Source organism: Rhipicephalus sanguineus, chromosome 5 (genome assembly GCF_013339695.2).
Source record: "Rhipicephalus sanguineus isolate Rsan-2018 chromosome 5, BIME_Rsan_1.4, whole genome shotgun sequence".
In the NCBI taxonomy this organism is placed as follows: domain Eukaryota; kingdom Metazoa; phylum Arthropoda; class Arachnida; order Ixodida; family Ixodidae; genus Rhipicephalus; species Rhipicephalus sanguineus.
Genome location: NC_051180.1, coordinates 167,031,914 through 167,049,243, shown reverse-complemented (window position 1 = coordinate 167,049,243; position 17,330 = coordinate 167,031,914). Strand labels below are relative to the sequence as shown.

The 17,330-nt window shown below is 46.5% G+C and overlaps 1 protein-coding gene across 1 annotated transcript in view; it reads left to right on the top strand.

Annotated features, from left to right (window-relative positions):
- Nucleotides 1-17,330, top strand: part of LOC119394421 (cubilin) — a 230,161-nt gene that overhangs the window by 171,287 nt on the left and 41,544 nt on the right. The gene's annotated exons all lie outside the window — the stretch shown is intronic.

Here is a 17,330-nt window from a genome sequence, read left to right as displayed (position 1 = left end):
CGCCTGCCGTCTCTGAGTCCGTCCAGCGGTAAAGGGTGTGTATAACGCTCGCCGTTAGCGACGTGGAGGATCTGCGTTTCGTGGCGTAGTGGACAGCGCCACTCGCTGCGGAGCAAGAGGTCCCTGGTTCGATTCCGCACTTCGGAAGCAATTTCTGAATTACTATTCTTTGGGGAATTTATACATATATACATACTTATACATATACGGTGCATGACGGCGGCGACGGCGACGGCAAAATCCAGCCGAGACTGTCCATATAATTGTTATCGCAATAAAACGCGCGAGCGCTGCCGACGAGCGCGCCTGAACAGAGACGAAAAGAGCCGGCCATCTCCGTCGCACGAAGGGCGCATGCGAGGGAGGGCTGCCGTTGACGGCTCCTCAAGCGGAGAGGAAACGCGCCGCCTGTTTTTCATCGTGTGATGGAATATGAAGAAACGCCCGATATTCGCTTCATACGTGATTCATTTGACACTGATGAATTAGTCATCTTATAGTTCTCAGAACTAATCTCTATCGAGCAACATAAACAAATAAAACAATCAGATAAACAAGGAATAAACGATGCGTCTCAAGTCACCCTGCAAGCGTAAATCCGCACTAAAAGTCCGTTTTAAGCGGCGGTAGCTATCAGTGTAACTGGAGACCTTTCTGATGTACGGCACTACGACGCGAAGCTCTTCCTCGAAAGTCAGAGACGTAAAAAAATATTCTGGTATGAATGCTCGCGACGCCCATCATATACGTAGTTAAGAGCATGGCCTAGTGGAGAAGTAAGTCCAGAGTACCTTGCGCATAGGGTGCCTCGATGTGCTCCTCCGGAACAAGGTGGAGACGCTGCTTTTGTGGACGACATATTGGTTCAACCGTTCGTGTTCGGTGGCAATGCCTGGCATGCAAAGATGGAACGCTTTCAGCGAAATGCGCGGTAATTTGGCTCATTTTATCCCTTCTGGTGGTAGGGCTTGCACATATAATGTTAATAACAAATAGATCAGGCACTAATTATTACGCACGAAGCATTTGATGGCAAAATGAAGGCATTTAGCGCGTATCTATCGGTATAGCTATCTCATTGGCTGCGTAGGTCCTCGTGCTCTCGCGGCCGATTAAGTTGAGGAGTACCAAAGTTGACATGGCATGAAAAGAGCATATGAAAAACATAAATAACTGCTCATTACATGAATATCATGACATGCCTTTAATATACGCCATGACATACGTGACATGGTGAAGAAGCTACAACGGCCGCTTGGTCAACTTCATGTATACCAAAATTGACATGGTATGAAAAGAGCGTAAGGAAAATATACATGACTGGTCATAACACGAAAACCTTGTCATGCATGTCATATAGGTCATGACATACATGACCCGGTCATGGAGCTCTTACAATTGTGGCGGTTTGGGCGTGTTGGTATGACATGACCAATAAATTCTGTTCCCCTGGCTTCAATAAAGTGTTGAAAGTTAGCGCCTTTGTGTCATACGTGTTCTTTGTCCTGGTCTGTATGTGCGCTTAGAATTTAGAGCTCTTACGGCCGCTTTATTAGCTTTATGCGTACCAAAACTGACACGGCATTCTAGGAACGTATGGCTAACATGAATAACTGGTCATAACACGAAAATCATGTCATGCATGTCATGTGCGACATGACACACATGACAGTCACAATGTTCTAACGGCCATTTTATCAACTTTATGTCTACCAAAAATGACAGGGCATGATAACAGCGTAAGATGAAAAAAAAACTGACTGGTCATAAGACCAAAAAGATCTCATGCATGACAGATATGCTCCGGTCATGGAGCTCTAACAGCCACTTTATTAATTTAGCTTAATGTGGATTAGCTTAGTCTGGCTTAATCCGGATGGACTTAACGTGGCCATGCTCCGGCATCCAACAGGCTAGACATTCTCAACTCACTCCAAGTTCACTTGCTCGTGATGAGCTTAATGTGGATTAGCTTAGTCCGTCTTTATCCACATTGCCTTTTGTGGCTATACTCCGTCATCCAACTGGCTATAGGCAATCTCAACTTACTCAAAATAGATTTCTTTAGGATTAGCTTGATTCGGATTAGCTTAATCCGGCTTAAACCGGTCTGGCTTAACGTGGCCATGCTCAGGCATCCAACAGACAAGACAATCTCACTCCAAATTCGCTTGCTTGTGATTAGCTTATGCGGATTAGCTAAATCCGGCTTAATCCACACTGTTTTGTGGCCGTACTCTATCATCCAACTGACTAGATAAACTGAATTTACTCAAAATGGCTGGTTCGGGATTACGTTAGTCCGGATTAGCTTAACCCGGCTTAATCCGGGCTAGATTAAGCCGGCTTAATCTCTGTTGTCTTATTGTGCCCATACTCAGTCATCGAAATGGTAGGCAATTTCAACTTACTGATAAGAGACTTGCTCAAGATAGCTTACTTCGGATTAGCTTAATCTGGCTTAATACCGATGGGCTTAACATGGCCATGCTCCGGCATCCAACAGGCTAGACAAGCTCAACTCACTCCAAATTCACTTGCTCGTGATTAGCTTAAGGCAGATTAGCTTAATCCGGCTTAATCCACAATGCCTTATTGCGGCCATATTCTGTCATCCAACTGGCTAGGAAACCTCAACTTACTCAAAATTGGATGGTTCAAGATTCGGACTACCTTAATCCAGCTTAATCGAATTTAATCGGATCGGCTTAATGTGACCATACGCAGTCACCCGAACGACTAGTCATTCTCAATTCACTCAACACTGACTTGTTCAGGACTTATTTAGTCATGCTTAATCCGAAAGAACATAGCCTAGTCGGGTCTAATGTACCTCATGGCTATATGCCATCTCATCTTGGACCGGATTAGCGTGATCCGACATAATCTCCACTAATCTTGCCTAATGCCACTTGATAGGTATCTTTCTGTATAGATTGGTATCGACTAGCGGTAAATTGGCTTCTTCAAACTGAATTAGGCTGCGATATACAGGCTTAACGAGGCTTTTTCTAAGCTTACCCTGGTTTAATCCGGCGGCTTAATTGGTATCAATGAGTATCGATCAGTATTGATTTGCATCGATTACTATTGATTGTTTTGACTATGCTTATTTAGCATGAGCTATGATTAACTTGTCTTGACCAAGCTTATCTAAGCTTATCGGCAAGGTAGCCGAAGCATCTATTCACTCCGCACGGCTTAACGCAAAGCTTAACATCCTTTTGTAAAAGCAGCTTCGCGCGATGATTATGCGATGCAGCTATAGCGAGACAAGCAAGGATTTCTTTAACAGCGTGCTCACTGCCAGCGATAAAAAATGCACGGCCACATGCTGGACAAGTCAACAACTAACCTGGCATATCTTGGTGCTGTCGGTCGGATGCCAGCAGTCGCGTTTCACTTCTGCTTCCCATTTTTTTCTTCGCTCGCTGTTACGAGGGAAGCTAAACATTCGCTGGCCTTTCGCGTGTGAACTAGTACACAGTGGCACACACCAGCCTGTCATAGCGGCCAATGAACGGATCTCAATACGTCAAGAACAACGCGTTTACAGCACCGTTCCCGCGCTGGCCTCTGCGCGCCGCCCGACACTTTTGAACCAATATGGCCGCCAGGGGGCGCGGAGTCTTTCAAAAGTTAACGTGGGGCCGAAGTGTGAGGGGCAGATCACGTGGGAAGTCGGAAACAGGCAATCGAGCATTGATTATTGTCTCATGACAGAAGGAATATATGACAAACTTAGAGAGATGAGAATAGACGAGGAAGGCATTAACAGCTTGGGTAGTGATCATAAACGCATAATATTACAAATGGGATATAAAACTGAAAATAAGAACATAGAATCAAAATTTGGCAGCTTGTATCTAAATGACAAACAAATAACGAATGTAGCCGCAAGAGTCGAAGAAAAAGTAGACGAACTGCCAGGCAAAGACTGGAAGTATAGTGAGCTGCTACATATAATCACAAAAGAAATGGAAAAAGAGAAGAAAACTATTTGTTGGAAAGGAAAGAGAAAGCCAAAAAGTTGGTGGAACAAAGAAATCCGGGAGGCGATCGAGAAGCGACGTGAGGCATCACGGGAGCACAGACAGGCAAAAAAAGAGAAGCGGCCACAGGACGAAGTCAACCAAATATGGGAAATATATTTAGAGCAAAAATCCATCGTGCAGAAATTAGTCGAGGCAAAAATTAAAGGTGAAAGTGAACGCTGGATGACAGAGATTCGCGAAAAGAAGAAGGCCGCGCCTAGGATATTTTGGAGCCACCTAAAAGCGCTAGGTAGGAAGTCTGTCACAATGCAACAACGTTTGGTAGATGAAGGAGGAAATCAATTGGAAGGGCATGAAGCGCTAGGTTACATCCGAAAGATAACAGCCGATTCGTTTAAAAAGGTCACCCAGGGGATTCCCCCGGTAGGTAATAGTACGCAAAGGAGTGCAACTGACGAAGATGTAGTACTATATAGAGAATTTCGATTGGAAGAAGGCCGAAGGAAAAATTCCTAAGCGCACTACTCCGGGCTTAGATGGGGTGCCCGTCAGCCTCATTAACGAACTCGGACATAACACTAAAGAAGCACTGCTGAAAGCCGTAGAAAAGTGCTTACAGGAGCGGGAAATACCAGACAGTTGGCGAAAAAGTAGAATGAACTTAATCTATAAAGGCAGGGGAGAAAAGGATAACATTCGCTCGTATAGACCGCTAACCATTACATCGGTGCTATACAGGCTGGCGATGCAGGCAGTGAAATTAAAAATAGAAGCGTGGGTAGAACAAAATGATATTTTGGGAGAACTTCAGAATGGATTTCGAATCGACAGGCGGTTAGACGATAATCTGTTTGTTCTTACCCAGTGTATAGAAATATCGAAAATAGAAAACAGGCCCTTATACATAGCTTATCTAGATATCACCGGAGCGTATGACAACGTTAAGCAGGAAATTTTGTGGGATATATTGAAAGAAGTGGGCATAGGGGACGACTGTATACAGCTTTTGAGGGAAATGTACCGAGAAAATACAGTTTGTATAGAATGGGAAGGAATAAGTAGCAAGGACAGCGTTGAAATTAGCAAGGGGCTGAGACAGGGATGTCCTTTGTCCCCGCTGTTATTCATAATGTACATGGTGAGGATGGAAAAAGCGCTAGAAGGTAGCAACATTGGATTTAATTTGTCACACAAACAGGTCGGCACGATGGTTGAGCAGAAGCTTCCAGGTCTATTTTATGCTGATGATATTGTCTTATTTGCGGACAGTCAAGATGATATACAGCGACTGGCAGATATATGCGGAAGGGAATGTGAGGCTCTAGGACTAGGATTTAGTGCAACAAAATGTGGATTGATGGTATTCAATGATCACGAAGACCATGCGGTCTTCATACAGGGCCAAAAAATACCGAGGGTAAGCGAGTACAAGTACCTCGGAGTATGGGTAAATGAAGGGGATATATATATGGAGGTACAAGAGAAAGCAGCGGTAGCAAAGGGAAAGAGGAATGCTGCAATTATGAAGCACAGAGCTTTATGGGGATACAATAGGTACGAGGTGCTTCGAGGGCTGTGGAAGGGTGTGATGGTCCCGGGGCTTACATTTGGGAACTCAGTGATTTGCATGAAGTCAGAGGTACAATCAGGAATGGATGTAAATCAAAGGATGGTGGGCCGCCTCGCGTTGGGCGCTCACGGGAAGAGGACAATTGAGGCTGTAAAGGGTGATATGGGATGGACAGGCTTTGAAGTGAGGGAAGCTCAGAGCAAAATGAGATTCGAAGAGAGGCTGAGGAAAATGAAGAAGAGTAGATGGGCAGAGAAGGTTTTCAGGTATTTGTATAGAAAAAGCGTTGACACGCAGTGGAGAAAGAGAACTAGGAGGTTCACCAGTAAATATACGGCCAGCAGTGCGGGCGATATGGCAACAGGGAGCATTAAGCGGAAGGTCAGGGAGGCGGAGAGGACTTATTGGATGACAGCGATGGAAAAGAAGCCGGCTCTGAGTAACTACCGAAAGGGAAAAAACGAAATAAGGAGGGAAAGGTTTTATGATAATTCAAGGGGAAGCGCTTTACTGTTTGAAGCAAGGTCGGGCTGCCTTAGAACGCGAAGTTATAAAGCGAGATTCAGTAACGAAGACGAACACTGTACATGCTGCGGGGGAACTAAGGAAACGATGGAACATGTACTGATTGAATGTGGCGATATTCACCCAGGTATACTTGTGGGCACGAGTCTACAGGAAGCCTTGGGTTTTAGGGACAACAATGGAAAGCTGAACACGTCCGCGATAGAAATAAGTAAGAGACGGTTAGAGTATTGGTGGCAGAAGAGTAGAGATAAAGTACAGAAATAAATAATGGGGGGGGGGGGGGAATAAGGTCATTCTGCCTTAAGAGGCAGAGAGATAGACCGTACGTGAATTTATAAATTTTTTTTGGTATAATAAGATAGATTTAATCAATGTAGACAAGGTATTAGGCCAGCATGAAACAAGGAAGTTTTTTTTTTCTTTTTTCTTCGAGCATGGTGGCAGACATGTCACCGCCCCGTTATAAAGGGGACGTTCATAGCATCCATCCGGTGTCTCCACCCTGGAAGCGGAGGCGCGCGCACATCGGGGCACCCTACCTTGCGCAAGGTGATTGCTGCCACCTTGCGCAAAGCGGCTGCAGCTCGAGAGCTTTCGTGTAACACGCGGCACAATGGTGAAGCAGCGCTGTTTGGCCGCGTTACCTATATGTGCCCTCGTGACCTCAAGCAGTTGCAGCGTGGATTCGCCGATATCTATAATCAAATGATAGATTTATTTCCTTTCCTACTGGAACATTACATAGCCTCAGATAAAAGTCAGACTCAGCGTCCGCAGCGTTTTAGAAATATCTTAATAATTATTAAATAGAATAATAATCAGGCATAAAATGCTAACAAAATGAATCAATAAGCCTATCACCATTCTGGTGGGTGTGTAGAGGGGCATATGGAAGATGCAGCGCCAATTCCTTTGGTATTCGAACAAAGCACTACCTCGGTGGTTGTATCACATGGAAAGCTAAACTCTATTCTATAGTAGACTACACAGTACTCCATTCCGCAAAACAATTTTTTGTGAGCAACGCTGCTTCTCAAAATTTGAGTCATCGTGTATCATGTGCACTTTATGTGTTCAATCCGGGGGGACAGCTTGCGCTGTCCCATAGTAGATTGCGTAAAGTACCCGAAGTCGTTAACAATTTGTTCTAAACACATAGTGCTCGAAATTGTCGATTTCTTCTTTTTTGGAAACATCACACGTTTCTTTAAATTAGGCAAGGGACAGTTGGAGTTTCCAGTGACTCCGCACTGACAGACTTCTCACTGTTATATGGGTCTATACGTGACAGTCTTCAACATGTGAACCATTTGTTCCGGTTTATTGCTGCTTTAATTTGTGCGGTTTTGGATACGCAGAGATAAGTCCGTGTCTTAGTTTTCATGTGTAAAACGTATGTACTGCTTTACAGCAGAGCTGTTAAGCTTTTCGTTACGCCGTGTGGCGACACCAGAAAACTATCGTCATCATGAACAGGCATGCGCTCTCTTCGTCCTTCTTCTTCATCTTCTGCTTCTCTCCCAAAACACGCGCGTCGATTTGTCCGGATTGAGATGCCATAACACTGATGGGCGAGAGAACGAGTACAGAGAAATGTACCTACCGTTAAAGGGACACTAAAGAGAAACAATGAATTGGTTTAGATTGATAAAGTGTGCTCGGAGAACTCTTGTGTAGTTTATTTCACCACCATATGTTTATTATTAGAGGAGAAAACCAAGTTCAAAGTTTCATTTTTTTAATTTCGCGCCGAACTTTGTAATTCCTGACGTAAAAGACTTCAAAGAGCATTTAACGTATTTTGGCGCGACTGGCTCGACGAAATTTCCACAAACTCGTTATGTCAAGTCTCTGGCCCCCTCAGAGGACAATGTACTTCGATTTAACCGATTAGGAACTACGTACGCCCAAGCAGGCGCCGTCAAAAATATGTGACGTCACGGCAAATGGTGCGGGAATTCCAAGATGGCGTCGCCACCTGTATTTTCTTTTTGCGCGTTTTCTCGCTTATTAAGCGTCTTCTCGCAGTAAGCGTGGTGTTTTTGGTATCGTTGAAGACTACTTTACTAATACGAGAAAAATCGTTTTGCTCTTTAGTGTCCCTTTAATATACCTACCATTTGACGGTGCTCGACTGCTGACCCGAAGGTCGCGGGAACGAATCCCGGCCGCGACGGCCGCATTTCGATGGAGGGGAAATGCTAGAGGCCCGTGTACCTATAGATTTAGGTGCACGTCAAAGAACACCAGATCGTCGAAATCACTGGAGCCCTCCAGTAAGGCTTCCTTCATAATGATATCACGGTTTTGAGACGTAAGACCCTAACAATTATTATTATTACGAGTACAGAACGAGATCATATCACCAGTAGCGGCAATAGGCTTATTCGCGCAACGTTTTACTATTACTTGAGGAGTCATAGGTGTGCATATGTAATGTTTATTAGACTGATATAGAAGCGGGCAGCCAGGAGTGCAACCACAATTGTCCTGACATGACGTGTGTACATGGTGTTCTTCCGAAGCAGTGTGAAGCACTGGCGTGGCTCTGTGGCAGAATACTCGACTGCCATGCAGAATGACTGGGTTCGACTCCGGCTTGAGCCGTGATTTTTATTCCTTGCTTCTATGGGGATGGTTCACCCATCGACAATGACTCCGACGCCGGCACCGCATTTTCTGCGACAAGGGCTCCTTCACGCTGTCGCGTTAAGATTTCCGAAGTCTTGGTAGCGCATACCCGTATACGACGGGCTGTGATATGCGGGTGTAGGCACACGTGACAGCTGTAAAGGATTTCATGGCGTGTGTGGCATCAAGTCACACCAAGTTAAGGAGACGACCAGGAGAGCCCCAAGACGTTGGCGGCTAGATAGATAGATAGATAGATAGATAGATAGATAGATAGATAGATAGATAGATAGATAGATAGATAGATAGATAGATAGATAGATAGATAGATAGATAGATAGATAGATAGATAGATAGATAGATAGATAGATAGATAGATAGATAGATAGATAGATAGATAGATAGATAGATAGATAGAAACGGTGAAAGTGCCTTTGGTTCGCTAAATGCTTCCCATTTAAAACATAGAAAGACAGAGACAGAAATAGACAGAGACACACGGAGATAGAAAGAAACAGACAAGAAAAAGAGCAATTCATAGCCATGTATGGTATAGTATAGCAAGAGGTGGGAAAGGGAAGTGAGCGTGAAAAGGGGGGAAAGGGGAGGGCAACGCCACCAGCTCTGCTGCTTCCTCAGTCTTCGCACCAATAGTGCATAGCTGCCCCAATTTTCTTGCTTCTTTTGTTCGTTTCTGTACAAGTTACGTGTCCAGTGAAACTTCCCCTTTCGACCTCATTGTGCGCATAGAGAGCGCTGTTAAAGTGCGTGCATTGTACGCTAAGGCGTTCACCTTTTCTTTTTAACGCTTCCTCTGTCGAGATTTTTGGACAATAACGACAGAAAAATACCGATTTATTAAATATTCCTATTTAATTCCATGTGTCTTGGAACAGCTCAAAAATTATTTGCAGACACTTTATTCGCAAGACGCACGCTAAATGTTTTTTTTTTTTTTTTTAATATGCAGTGCGTTGAATTCACTGCGCTGCACCACGGAAATTTCCCTACCGCTGCAGTCTTCGGTGCAGAAAATCTCTGATGATGATGAATTAACGTTTATTTTCGAAAGAGTATGCCGGGGCAAGCCCCGGTTGTACCCTACGGGGGAGGCTCTCTGCCGAGTCTCTGAACTTCCTTAAGATCGTTTTAAGGGGTGGAGGCGTCTAGAACGTCGCTGTTGCCGGCACACGCGCGCCGCTCGCTCTCAAAGGAGGACGCCATTTTCTTATCCTGGTTACCAGAATCAAGTCCCTTCTCGACGAAAATAGGTTATCTGAGCGCATTTTTTTTTTTAATTTTTACTGCGCCGTCTGTTGAAGCCAAAGAGAACTCGGGACGGCGAATTGGGGTACCTTAACTGCGGCGTCCCAAACCGCTTGTTTGGGCGTGAACGAAACCAGCTCGTCTTCGGCGGGAGCGGCACAAGCGTGTGGATGAGCTGAGCTCGTCTACGCTAGGAAAAGGGTTAAACATGGATTCTTTTGTGTTATGCACAGCTTCATATTGCTTTCAAGGTATTTGCAAACTGGTAGCGAAGACTCCATGGAAGCCAATATGTCAATTAAATTGCGCCTTGTTATAACTTCGGATCAAGAAATGATTGTAAACAAGGAGCTTTAAAAAGAATTTTTCAACCTCCTTGGTTGCAATCGTCGCTATCTACGTCACGTGGGGAGCAATAACAGCCAGCAAGAAAAGCTAAAAAGTCACAGTTACGGCGCAAGGGCGAATCAATGAATGCGATAGCAACAAATTGGAATGTCACACAAAGAACGGCAAGCAGCTCGAGACTTGCAGCGCGCTAGCTGCTAAATCACAAAGGACGCACGAAGAGAGCAGCGCTGCTCAAGCACAAAACAATACGCTTGAAAAGAACGCGCAAGTACACACAGGACGAGCACGAACTGTCACAGTTTTTACTTCAACTAGCTCCTACTTTGGCTCTTCTATAGCTAGCAGCTCACTTCTTTCGCAAACATAGCCGCTGCAGCGAGTGAAGTTACCTTCGTGCGGTCTGTAGATTAAACGCAAACTTTGCCGTAAAAGCTCAAGGCGTACAAACCTCCCCCCTCAAGAGATAAGGCGCGAGCACGAGCGACCACGCCCTGTATGTCAGAGTACAAGTCGGAGACGGACATCCCAACTCCGGCGAAACACAAGAGAGTTTTCCAAATGGGGACCCAAAAAGCTAGGGGACCCAAGAAACTTGCGGGCCGCCAGGGCGCATGCGCAGAACCCAAGGCACTCTTGGGTTTTGGAAAAATTGGAAACTAGCGTGGGTCGTCAGCAGACGACGCAAACGCAGTGCGGGCGACGACGCAACTTGGCCCGCGTCTTGCATAATTTTAATGGAGTTCTACCATTGGGGACCCTAGACACTGGGTCCCCAAGCTGCGCTGGGCAGGCTGCTCTTGTGTTCAGAGGAGCAGAAGTGTTTGAGAATGCGTTGCTGGGCGAGTTGGTGCATTATCTTAAAATAAAAGCAGAGCGGAAAAAAGACGAGACACAAGAGACAAGAAGACGGGACGGGCGCTCACTACCAACTGATTTTATTACGAGAGAATTGGGAGAAAATATACAGAGCGTACGTCACAAGCGCGCCTGAGCACACAACGCAAAGCTAACCATCACAAAATCTACTGCATCTTGCGGCAAAGCAGTTGAAAGTCCCGCTCCCGCAAACACACTGACGTCTGGCTGGCGCAATCTGCGCCCTTCTATTTCATGTAGAACGCCTCCAACAGTTCGCGAGCAACCGTTTCTCTGCTGCGTCCCAGCACCTTCAAACCAGCAAAGGCACACAGCCACACACTGCACAACGCGCAGGAAGATGCGCCCCCTTGTCATTTGTGGGCGTCAACTCATGCTCACGGACACGTTGGTTGACACACCTGCCCGTTTGGCCGATGTATGATTTACCGCAGCTCAGTGGCAATTCATATACCACACCCACCGCACAATCGAGGTAGTTAGTGCCTAGTATGCTTGGTTCCACAAATCCTTCTTTTTAACCTCACCGGGGATACGTGCACACAGCTTCGCCAACTTGCGCGGCGCTGGAAAGACGATCGACACATTGTGCCTATTCGCCACTTCCTTGAGGTTATGCGCTACTTTGTGGATGTAAGGGATCACCTCAGGCCTGTTTTGGTGTGTCGTTTTGGTGTGTGGCTTTTTTCCGGCCCTGGCCTTTCACCTTCTGAAGCAACGACTCCGCGGTAGCCACCAGAAGAGTGTCTGAATAGCTTGAGGACCGTAGTCATTGCACTAGTCCGTTTGGCCCAACTCCGCCTGCATTTGATCCAACTCTCAAACGCTGCCGTTCCTCCGAACACAAGATCAGTAGATCAGCCTCGTCAACGCAGCTACTAGCGGACGACGGCCTTTAAAGCACGCCATTCGCGCCATCTCGCGGGTGGTAGTGAACACGCCGAAGGACTTCTGAGCTCTGCGTTCCGCCAGCGCTTTATATAATAATAATAATAATAATAATAATAATAATAATAATAATAATAATAATAATAATAATAATAATAATAATAATAATAATAATAGCTTTATATAAAAAGCATGCCGTTAGTGTGTTGGAGAATGTATACTGCGTGGCGCAATTGTCTAACGCAGCGCGCTGTGGAGCGTGGGGTTGCAGGTTCGAATCCTCAGTCGCGCGCTTCGGAAAAACTTTCTTGTTACTGGCTTATATATATATATATATATATATATATATATATATATATATATACGGGACATGGCGGCGACGGCAAAAACCCACCGAAAGTGTCCATATAAATGCTATCTCAATAATACGACGCCACGACTGGAAGCGGAAGCGACGTCGCGCGAAATTGGTAATATTTCTAGGGCACTGTTTTTTTCCTAGCTTTTGATGACTTTACGACTTCTGACTTTTCTTTTTTTTTCCTTTACTCCTTCCTAATGGCTGTATGCAAGAGCAAGAAGATGAACAAGAAAGATTTGGGAAGCGAGCTGCATTTTATCAGCCAAGTACAGTAAAACCTTGTTAATTCGTACTTCATGGTACCGGAACAGACGTCCGAATTAACCGAAATGCTGAATTACCGAACGTATGAATAAATCTCTGTTGCATCAATACAATTTTATTTTCTTGATGAATACATAAATTTTGCACTTATTTTGCATCAGAGTTGTATAATAGCCCCAATTTTCGTCATCTCACGACTTCGTTCACAATGCGACCGCGGCGCAAGACTCCCGTGTCTTAATCATCCCGAAGCGTACTTTGCACCCCTCCCTTATTACGTACCGCCACCATCAAGACTACCACATACTTGTTACGATAATTTTTTCGTTGGTATAATGGCCGGCAACGGATCGCGCGTCCATGGCAACGTGGCAAGCGAGCTTTATTCAGCATGCGGCCCGCGGCTGGAAGCTCGTCATCTTCAACGCTTCCGCCATGTTTGAGTATCGTGACATTGCTCGCGCATTCCCCCAAGTCCAAACGAAGCTACTGATCGAGGGCCGCATCCGCTGTCAACGACGCCGTGGCGCGATCATAGGCAGCGTCCGCGCAGTTCTGAAGACGTGTTCCTGGCCTGCGCACATAAAGTCGAAACGAAACCACCGAGCACCGCTCTGTGGTTTCGCTAATGCGAAACATGGCTCGCTAATGCGAAATCAGGATGGCCGCTACCACGGCCGCTACATAAAAAAAAAAAACACGGCCGTGCCACTACGCAGTTCTGAAGGCACGCAGCGAAAACGAAACTACTGCTTGTCGCAGACGCTGCAGATCCTACCGGCGCGATCATAGATAGCGCCCGTGCAGTTGACGTGCACCAAGTAAAGACGAAAACGAAACAAGTTTGCCGCAGCCACTGAGGACTTGGCCGGCAGCAACGCCACTGTGGATGGCGACCACGCCTTTCTGAAGGCCAGCTACCAACGCGGTGTCAGACACGGTCACACGTATGTGCGGTTACTTTTCAGTGCAGGACGTCAAAATCTGTAACCAAAGCCTTAGTCACTTTTAGTGCAAACGTTATTTTATTCACGGGTATTTTAGGGGCGAAGCTCGTAGTAGTAGTATGTAGCCAGCTCTAGTTTAGTGAATTGCTCACTAGATGAGCAATTCACTAGATATCATAATTTACCAGACATCGTAGTGTTCCTTGATTTAATTAATCACACTCTAAAAAGACATACTTTGCGGGCGATATACTCTAGTGAGCTTTCAACTTTTCGTCTTAATGTACATGATAAAGAAAATATTTCTACGAAAAACGCAAGGCACACCTTGAGCAAGATGTTTGGTTTTGGGACGCTTTATGTGCAGTAAACGCCGTGCATTGTTCGCGAAGCCGGAGCATATGCACGATCGCGTTCCGTTGGTTTTCGTTGGGCATGCTACCTGTGCTACCGACCTCGCGTCGTGGAACGCGAAGAGGAACGCTACGCGCGTCGTGTCTTCCCTCTAGCCTTGCCGTTAATTCTCACAGGGCGAGCGGGGAACGCGGTCGCTCTTGGCGCGCTTTCTCTTTCGCTCGGGAGCGGACACTTTCCCTGCATTTCACCGATCACAAAGCGGTGATAACACGGTGTTTCACATCCTTTATATGATGTACTGGGCGAATTTCGCCGAAGAGTTTCACGGTTTACCGATGATTCCCTCCGGAGCTTCGCCCCACTTATCATCATTCACCCTGTGGATATGCTGTGATTTTTTATGCCAGCCAGCAGACTAGTTGGTTAGCTCAGTGTTGCGTTTTTGTGTACGTGTACGTTATATGCATTTCGTTCTAAGAAAGCAATGTTGCAATAAATCGCATTACATGAAGACCTGTGCGCCGGTCCCATAATCGCCGGCGGCGGCGCGCCGGTGTTTCCTCCTCCGGCGGCGGCGTATGACCGGCGTGGGGTTGATCGGGTCGGCGGCGGTGTGGCGCAAGCACGGTGTAAGAATATTCAGGTGTTGACACTGCGTGCGCCTAAGCGGCCAGAAAATGTTCGGTCGTCGGTCCGTTGAACGGTGCGCCATCTAGTGGCTTGAGGCGGAGTGCGCCGCGCTCGCCGTGCCCTCTCCTGTTGCTCTCTCGATTTCGCCCCTCGACGCCGCTTGGCGGATGCACATTATCCAACAAAATGGCACAAAAAAATGCACGTTATCAGCAGCATGCGCGTTGCTATGGAGACGACTGTCCCGCTTTTCGTAGCGCCCTCCAAGACGGCGCCGATGAAACTGCAAATCATCTGATAAGAACCCGAACATTATCTGGAGGCGCGTGGATTGCGGTTTCCCATGCGTTGGGGGAAGAGTGTCATCACCTGAGTATATCCTTACACCGTGGGCGCAAGAGGGGGGGCGGGGGGGGAGATTCAAGAGATGATGTGGAGAGAATTTTGCACCTTGATTTTCAGAAAAAAATCTGTTTCACCGAAAGGGCGAAACAGTGAATGCGATAGCAACATGTCGTAAAGTTATACGAACTAAGGCTAGCAGCTAACTCTTTTTGGACCGATCTCGCGTCACTCTACAAAACTATGGTGTATGAGAATACGGCCGTGCCCGGGAAAGAAGCGGTTTTCGTGCACTTTCTCGTATCAGTGGACATATCACGAAGCGTTGAAATCGCAGCGCGTAGAAGGGTACACGATCCGTTTGCTGATGTCTGCTGACATAGCGACCGTGCTCTCATAGTCAAGGTTCACAGTTGCTGCTCGAGCCACGCAGCCCCGCCTACCCCAGTGTCCCTTCATGCTCCTTCGCCCAGCGAAAAGAGGCGGGCGTTTTTTCTTTTTTTTTCTGGTTGAAGAGCAAATAACGGCAGGCCTCGCACGCAGGTTGATGTTATCGCATGCGCCCTCTGTGCGACAGAGAAGGCCTGCTTGTTTCATCTTTGCTTCAACCGTGTTCCTCGCCAGCACTCGTGAGCTTTAACTCGCGGGTACAACATGCGATGCGCGCAGCGATGCTTTCGATTTGGACTTTATACGGAACAGTACGGCGATGGTGAAAATCTTTCCAGGGTGTCCATATAATTGTTATCGCAATAAAAAATGCACAAAAACCATGGGAGAGGGCTTGCCTTTTTCTGGAGAGCTGCATTGTCTCCACTGTAAAGAGTTCGTCCGTTGTAAGAATCAAGTAATCCGACGCCTTTTTCATTGGTTTCGTTCTCGCCTTCACTACCCTTCTTACAGGCGATATCTCCTCGCGCCACATATTTCTTCATAAAGCACGCGTACAATGTCGGCACTAAGCGTTGAGCCTGTCAGGATTTTGCTCTTGTCGGCTACACCCTGTTATCTCCGTTTGCGCAGTCGGAAACGCAAAAAAAAAAAAATGAAGCGATATCAGTTCATTGCGCACGATATATTGTCACGCGAGGCAAGGGAGAAAGGGTGGGCTACTCCATGGCGAAGCAGGGTGCGAGACAATTCACAACTGATATTTCTCGTACATCGAACAATCGAGAACGTGTACCCTAATGATGTCACGTGAATCACTGTTGTGGCGTCTCGAAGTTCTCTGGGGGCTGCGTTCGTTGCGCTGAAGCGCATTACGTCCCTCAATACTAATAGCGAGTTTTAGTATAGCGGGAAACGCTTACGTTAGCGTTAGCGTGCGTCTCAACGCTAACGCTAAAACAGAACGCGCTGCGTGCCAAATGGTGGTCTTTTAGTACAGCGGAAGGCATTCCCGCTAACGCTAACGCAAGCACATACGGCGCCATCTAGACATAAAAACACTAAATGCACCGTAGAATCCACAAAAGCGCCACCAAGTCGAGCTGATCCAAAGTCACGACTGTTGCGTCTCCATGTCGCGTTTGCAGAAGTGTTGAGTTCTGACACACTGGTTTCTGTCGACATGCCGCGTTTGAAAATTCTTCAACACCCCTATTACTTGGCCTTTTTAAGCTGGGACGCATCACGCGTCACATTCATGCACTGCCGCGAAAGGCATGAAGGGAAACGACGCCTGACATGTATCTGCTTCACTTAACGACGCCTGACATGTATCTGCTTCACTTGTGGCCGTATCTTGGAAAGAGGCGACTAAAGACAGCGTCGCCATCTCTACGCTGCTACAGAAAACATAAGCGAACCTTGCAAACAAATCTTGCTAAGCCTTCTGCAGCGCAAATCCACTTTGTATCTCAAAAACGGAGCTATTTTATCGGCGGTACACGGTTGGCGAAGCCTCATTACTCAAATCTAAATCAAACACGAACATTATTAGGGAATGAATAAGTTTAATAATGCAGGACGACGGCTACAAAGATTCGAAGTGGACGGCTCTCGCTCCAACAGGCACCGCCATCTTGCCCTACGTACGGGATCTCTTGCGTGCGTTAGCGTTGAACGCTATATTCCAGAAATAGCGTTCGTACGTAAGAGCTCGGGCTACGTTTACGTTCTGCTCATGCGCAGTTAGGAGCACGCAACGCTAACGCTAACGCTAAACCCTTGCGTTTGCTGTTTTCCGCTATACTAAAACTCGCTAATATCTGGGGTTTTTCGTTCCAAAATTACGAGAGACACCGGAAAGGAGGGCTTCGAAAATTTTGACCATCTGGCGTTCTTTAACGTGTACTTACATCGCAAGTATACGGGCCTCT